We start from the raw sequence: 8,084 nt of genomic DNA on the forward strand, positions 1-8,084 counted from the left end.
CTTACTTCTACCAGCATAAGTTATTCTATATTAAAGTAACAATATTAATTTACTTCCTTTAAGATTTAATTTCCTGATATAATATTTCTTGCATCACCCGACTTTCTTCGACTGCTCTCCATTACTTCTGTTTTGGCCATTTTTTATTTTCATCTTGTACTCCTTTTCCATGACTCTGTCCATACCATTCTGCAATTTCTCCAGACCTTCTGATGACTCAGTGGAGGATTGAAAGAAAAGAAGGAGATCGAGATTTATAAGCATAGATTTTATTTCAGCAGCAAAAATACAGCTTGAGTAAAGGGAAATACTTCTTATCTTTAGACTTGGGATAAGGCCTAGTAAAAATGACATTGCAGTCAACAATTTTCAGCTGCGTTGAACGTTTTTACAGGAGCATTGTGTGTCTTCATACTTGGCCAAGCATTTATTGTATGTGGTTTTAGGCGAGCGGTCAGGAAGTATTTACAGTTAAGGTTGGTCAGGTAATCCAATTGTTGAAGATATGAAGTGAAGAGTCCAGGGTTGTTAACATCTAGCTAACGATGACGGGGTGTACGGCAGGCACCACGACCTGAGGGACTGCAGGCACCAATATCACACCGCTACGTTTGTCTCGAGCTGTCTCCTCAACCTTGTCTTCGGCGGGATAGGCGCTCGCCATAGCCACAATCATTGCGACCAGGAAGAGGACGACCTGTGGACAGAAGGAAAAAATTTTTGTATGACCTGCCGTAATTAAGGGTAGGCGACGTGCGTACCCGCCCAGGGCATCAAGACGAATGTAGGCATCAATAAAGGGACAAAGTGACAAAGCAAATTGGTCGATTAAATTGAAACCTTGTACATATTTGAAGTAGGCTAAAAATTTCAAACAGCGCAAAATTAATTTAATATTTAAATTTAGTTTAAAGTAAAAATACTTTAACCCTTTTTGCTATTTGGTTTACGTCGCACCGATATAGATATGTCTTATGGCGACGATGGGATAGGAGAGGCCTAGGAATGGGAAAGGAAGCGGCCGTGGCCTTAATTAAGGTACAGCCCCGGCATTTGCCTGGTGTGAAAATGGGAAACCACGGAAAACCATCTTCAGGGTTGCCTACATTGGGGCTCGAACCCACTATCTCCCGATTACTGGATACTGGCCGCACTTAAGCGACTGCAGCTATCGAGCTCGGTGCTTTAACCCTTAACTATGCGGCTACCATGTTAGGGACATTAACACCCTGGCCTGGTCTGGGAGATCTCTATAAAAGTTCATGTTAAAATTAAAAAAAAAAAGGAAATACATATTTATTTTCATGAATTATTGATCTGCAGGATCTATTTCTATATAGTGCCACAAGCACAAAAAGAAAGATTAAGTAGAAATCTTCGATATGTAACGTAAAGTAAAATCAGTTACGAAATGTATACATTATATGATCTTGTGAACGAACTAGGCATTTACATCACAACGGAAACTTCCTTTATGATTAAGAGGAATGCCAATTCATTGCTATAAACAAAATACAAAATTTGAATTTGAATTGAAACGTTCTTTCTTGAAAATTGCAAGCACTTTTTAACATCCGGGTTCGGTCTGTAAGACGTGTGCTTATGTTCAACAAGTTATATCTCGTTACTAGCTGGGTAATTGTTATATTCCAAAGGGCAAATTATTTTAATTCTAACGCTGAATGATTATATTGCCAGGCAAGTGCGTATTGACTAAAGAAGGAGGGTTTCTGGAGAAAAGTAGAATTCCGTACTCTGAAAGACTGGACCTGATTTAAGGGTTAAATATTATTATTTAAGGCTGATCACATTTTGCAACCAAGGTTATCCCGCAAGTTTCCAGGACCGGTCTGTGAGACCGCACACAGTGGTAACAGTGACTGCTTGTCTACTTCAGAGCGACCGGAAGTAAACATCATGTTCTTTAATCTGTTACATCAGAGCACCGCTAGCTCCCAGACACATCGCGTGATTTGCAAAGTTTTAAAGTTTTCACGAGGTCTGTCAGATCCGACGTGGGTGTCACGTTTACGTTATGGCTTCCACAGTCGGAAGCTCGCAAAAAGCGAACGCCGCTGATGAAAATTTCGGAAGTGTAGTTAGTGAATGATTTGAGGATGTAGAGATGAGCATCGAGCATTAGTGATGAAGAATGTGAACTTTTACAAGGGGAGGGTCTAACATGTGCCTCGCCGATTTTGATACTATTTTGCCGGGACGTTCTATATTGAAAATAAAAGAGACACGTGTTTCGGTGTTTTGCTAGACACTCCCCAGTTTTTGAAAAAATCGAGGTAAAGTTGTTGAGAGAAAACCGTATTTTTAATGCGGTAGATCGAAAGATCGTTTGAAAACATGATTTATTTATATGATGTGGGGTCCAAAAATAATAATATTAGAGTTATGGATTGTATCATTTCGATAAAATCATCTTATTAATGGTTCCACAAGAGGCTTATAGAAAAAACAATGAACATTACATGAAGATTTTTTTTCAAACCTCCCGATGTTTTACTTAGAAAAACGTAAAAGAAAACTGTTCTGATTATCAGAATATTATCAGATTCACCGAAAAAAATGAATGAAAACAAAAGACAGAAAAAAAAAGCCACGCCCAGCGGTTTGGTAGTCTGACGCCGAGCTCGTTCTGCTACAGCATGAAAACACAACAACGTTAATAACTCTAATATTATTAACTTTGAACCCCATATATTATATAAATAAAACATGCTCTTAGACGATGAAAATACGATTTTCCGCCATCCGTTTAGACCTCGAGTTAAAAAAAAAATTAGGGAGTGTCTAACAAAACGCCGAAACAAGTGGCTCTTTATTTTCAGTATAGAACGTTGCTGAATTTTTAAAACAAAATCGATAAGGCACATGTCAGACCCTCCCCTTCTTAGTGTGTTGAAAGTAATATTCAACCTTGAGAACGTATGTCCTCGAAAATTTGACGTGCGTAAGTGAAGGTTTTGTTATTGTGTTCTAACAACTAGCTTTGTACCAGGAGCGCTACCAGATGAAAATGCTAAATGAAACTTAAGATAACTAGCCATTTTAGTGCATCACACTTTTAGCTCATTTATATACGGTATATTTATGGACATTATATTGTCATTCACAAGCCAGTGAACCGTGTTAACGCGCTACGGCTATGGAGCCAAGCTCTGCATTCGGGAGATGAGTCGATGTCCTGAGAATGGTTTTCTGTTGTTTCCCATTTTCACTTCCAGGAAAATATCGATAGAGTTCTTATCCATACGCCTCAGTTGATTCTTTCCGCGTCCTTATCCAATTTCATTCACCACGATTCATTTCATGATCTTCAGCTCCTTAACTGAGGTTGACGTCAGGAAGAACGTTCTGCCGTAAAAACATGCAATATAATTTCATCTCACCTCACTCCCGACCCAGTATCAGGAAACGGCACTGAAGGGTAGATAAATAATAATAATAATAATAATAATAATAATAATAATAATAATAATAATAATAATAATAATAATAATGTCCGCCTCTGTGGTGTAGTGGTTAGCGTGATTAGCTGCCACCCCCGGAGGCCCGGGTTCGATTCCCGGCTCTGCCACGAAATTTGAAAAGTGGTACGAGGGCTGGAACGGGGTTTACTCAGCCTCGGGAGGTCAGCTGAGTAGAGGTGGGTTCGATTCCCACCTCAGCCATCCTGGAAGTGGTTTTCCGTGGTTTTCCACTTCTCCTCCAGGCGAATGCCGGGATGGTACCTAACTTAAGGCCACGGCCGCTTCCTTCCTTCTTCCTTGCCTATCCCTTCCAATCTTCCCATCCCTCCACAAGGCCCCTGTTCAGCATAGCAGGTGAGGCCGCCTGGGCGAGGTACTGGTCATACTCCCCAGTTGTATCCCCCGACCAAGAGTCTGAAGCTCCAGGACACTGCCCTTGAGGCGGTAGAGGTGGGATCCCTCGCTAAGTCCGAGGGAAAAACCGAACCTGGAGGGTAAACAGATGATGATGATAATAATAATAATAATAATAATAATAATAATAATAATAATAATAATAATAATAATAATAATAATAATATTTACCTACATATATTTCTGGTATTTTTCTATTAGCAAAACTGCCTTCAGATTGACGTAGCCGTAAAGGACTCGGTATACCCATATGACAATACTAATTTACGTTACAATTATAATTACAATATTAAAATATGAGAAATGAAATGGCGTATGGTTTTTAGTGCCGGATGTGTCCGAGGACAAGTTCGGCTCGCCAGGTGCAGGTTGTTTTATTTGACACCCGTAGGCGACCTGCGCTTCGTGATGAGGATGAAATGATGATGAAGACACTGACACCCAGTCCCCGTGCCAGCGGAATTAACTAATAATGGCTAAAATTTCCGATCCTGCTGGGAATCGAACCCGGGACCCCTGTGACCAAAGGCCAGCACGCTAACCATTTAGCCATGGAGCCGGACATTTAATAATATATCATTTTAATTTACTGTGACTGAGCGAATTGACAACACATTATGTGTTATGTAGCTCTAAGCTTGCATTCGGGGAAACTGTAAATTTGAATCGGCAGCCCTGAAAATGGTTTTCTGTGGCTTCTCATTTCTACATTAGAAAAATGTCGGGGCTGTACCTTAAGACCACTGCTGCTACTTTACCTATTGTAGCCCTTTCCCATGTCAGCGTTGCCGAAATCCTGTAATTGTTAGTGTAACATTGAGCCACTAGAATAAGATACTGTGAACAATATAATGATGTAGGCTTTAAAGGCTTTCTCTGTCAGGATCTAATGGAAAGGTTTGTCTTCCGAGCAATTAGGCCGAGGTTACATTTTGACCAGCAGGAGAAACGTCGACAAAGGGTCATAACTTAACAGAGCGAAAGTAAACATCTTTCCACTGTCTGTGGTGGTTTAGGTGATGGTGATGATTCGTATTTCGTCCACCAATACACATTATGATATAAAATAGATATTTTCATTTAAAACTACACTATATCTTATAACCACATTTGATTCGTCTCTCCATTTATTTTCTGCCTATGTTCCAACAAATACAGTTTTAATGTGAACATTTGTTATCGAGTTAGTCGTGCATCTAGAGGCTCGCAGCTGTGAGCTTGAATTCGGGAGACCGTGTGTTCGAACTCTACTGTCAGCAGCCCTGAAGATGGTTTTCCGTCGTTCCCATTTTCACATCAGGCAAATGCTGGCGCTGTACTTTATTTAAGACCAAGGTCGCTTCCTTTCTAGTCTTGGCCTTTTCCCATCCTTACATCGCCGAATACCTTAGATATGTCAGTACGAAGTTAAACCAACAGGAAACAAAAACCTGAACGCTGGAAGGCATACGGTCTAGAATGAACATATATCAAAGCAGTGTTGGCAACTTAGCAGATTTTCCGCTAAATTTGGCGGAATTAGAAGACTGTTGGCGGAGAAATATATCATTTAGTGGATAGCGGATTTTTTTTGGCGGAATTCTAGATTTATTACAGCGGAATTAAGTGTTTTATCCATTTTAATTTTTTTAAAAAATTTGTACTCCACTGTCTCCGAGCTAATCCGTATTTATTGTCAGGAGTAGCAGTCACATGAGGAAAACATGTTAATTGGATTTGATGTTATGGGTTCATGGTATCATAAATTTGTAATGCGTGGGGAAAGGTTACTTATCTCTTAGTTGACGAATGACGACAGATAACGAAACTGTGAGAGAGTAGCATTTATATTATTTATGCTATGAAGAAAGACCATTTAATGAACTGCCTGTTCTGTGTGTGGCCCTTGAGGTAGGGGATTCACGTAGTTTGCACCCGGTAGTAAAACGCCTACAAGTTTTAGCTCGCCGGCTCTTAGGCAGGGAGTTAATCCCAGTGAAACACACAGATCAGGTGAGTGCAGACATTTATTATTATTATTATTATTATTATTATTATTATTATTATTATTATTATTATTATTATTATTATTATTATTATTATTTCCGCCTCCGTAGCGTAAGGGTTAGTGTTATTAGCTGCCGTCCTCGGGGGCCCGGGTTCGATTCTCGGTACTGCCAGTAATTTAAGAATGGCAGGAGGACTGGTATGTGATGGAAATGGTACATGCAGCTCACCTCCAATGGCGGTGTGCCTGAAAAGAGCTGCAGCACCTCGGGATGAGGACACAAGTTTACTTACTATTATTATTATTATTATTATTATTATTATTATTATTATTATTATTATTATTATTGCTCATTTTATTGCTCATTATTTGAGGTTGGATTTCTTAGCGGAATTTTAGCGGATTTTTAGCAGTATTTAGCGGATCTTGAAAATATAAGTTGGCAACACTGTATCAAACTCATCCAATCATGACGACGGGTATTCGGACGAGTTTCTGTTCTGAGGATGCAAAGCAAAGATTTCGCGGAACATAAAGAATTCCTTCAATTGATTTATTTCACTCGACAAAATACCAAATTATATCTGTTAATAATGGACGTAGAAACATTATTATTATTATTATTATTATTATTATTATTATTATTATTATTATTATTATTATTATTATTATTATTATTATTACAATATCTTAAATATATACTGAAGATGTGAGACAGTGATAGGCAACGTACAGTATTTATTTATTTATTTATTTATTTTTATTTATTTATTTATTTATTTATTTATTTATTTATTTATTTATTTATTTATTTATTTATTTATTGCCATGCTGAATGGCTCAGTCGGTTGAGGCGATGGCCTTCTGACCCAAACTTGGCAGGTTTGAGTCTGGCTCAGTCCGGTGGTATCTGAAGGTGCTCAGATAAGTCAGGCACGTAGAAGAACTCCTACCGAACAAAATTCCGGCACCTTGGCGACTCCGAAAAAGTAGTTAGTGGAACGTAAAGCAATAAAATTAATTAATAAATTAATTAATCGTGAAGCTTTTAGTGCCGGGAGAGTTGGAGGCCATGTTCTACTCGCCTGGTATAGGTCTTTCGATTTGACGGCCATTGGCGACCTGCGCGTCTGAATGTGTGATGATGATAATAATGAGGTAGGGAGAGAGTGAAACCCGGTGTCGGCACATTGCCTACTCCTGTCGATTAACACCAATGGGTGTGCTGAAGGCTTAACATCTCCATCCAACGGACGGATCACAATCAACAGCGTTATATGGTCTCGTTCTTCGTGTACTACAATGCGGGGAGATTTTGTACTGAATCTGGTCTTTTGGCACGCAGTCTAGTGATTATAAATGTTATACCACCAATGGGACTCGAACCGGCTGACCACGGCGTCAGACAGTATAGACTTAACGATCATGGCCACTGTAACCTACGATCAGATTCATTATTATGGTTTTACAGTATTAGCAACTTACCAAGAACTTCTTCATGCTGAAGGCGTGTTTGAGCTTCTGGTGAACTCGAACGATGCTGATCCATAGCGGACAGATCCTTTATATACTGTACCTACAGCTACGCCCCTTTGCCTTCCTAGATAATAGAGAACTTGTTTCCTCCTCCTCCTCCTCCACCAACTAGGAGTGTTCTAACATCCATCACAAGAGTATCTGCTGTCCTTGGACGAATGCTGGAACTCTCATGCAATCCACACATCAGATTGCATTTGACGACTGCACTGGTTACAACTTCAATCCTTTTTTTACATGTCCGTATTATACAAATAACTCTGTGCCTTTGTGCAGTACAGTATATCATGTACGATAAGAGGACTGCGGAGCCAAACTATTTTTCTACCTCCATTCTTTCACACCTACTGTTGGACCTTAATATCAGATGTGAATTTGTTTTAATTAAACCTTAATAGGTTGGCCTATTATAAGTCTGTGAGACAGCTACCAAACTTCTCCACAGCCATTCCCTCTCCTTCCGGTATGTTTCTAAACTGTTAGTTATATACATGAAAAAGAAGTAAATCGTCAGAAACCATCTGTACGGACATCAAAACAGTTAAATTTCACTAAGAATGTATGGCTCGAAATGGCATGAACATGTTTTTGTCAGATTAGATTATTGGTATTATATATAGCTATGCCAATAAGCCCATTCGTACTACGCCAAATACTTAGAGTTG

The 8,084-nt window shown here is 39.2% G+C and overlaps 1 long non-coding RNA gene across 1 annotated transcript; it reads right to left on the bottom strand.

Annotated features, from left to right (window-relative positions):
• Positions 1–249: 249 nt before the first annotated feature.
• Positions 250–7,436, bottom strand: LOC136883382 (uncharacterized). The gene is made up of 2 exons (XR_010861246.2): positions 7,369–7,436; positions 250–697 (listed from the first exon to the last, which is right to left on the bottom strand). It is a non-coding gene; the product is annotated as an uncharacterized lncRNA (long non-coding RNA).
• Positions 7,437–8,084: the final 648 nt, after the last annotated feature.

The sequence above is a fragment of the Anabrus simplex genome, chromosome 11, assembly GCF_040414725.1.
Source record: "Anabrus simplex isolate iqAnaSimp1 chromosome 11, ASM4041472v1, whole genome shotgun sequence".
NCBI classification, from domain to species: domain Eukaryota; kingdom Metazoa; phylum Arthropoda; class Insecta; order Orthoptera; family Tettigoniidae; genus Anabrus; species Anabrus simplex.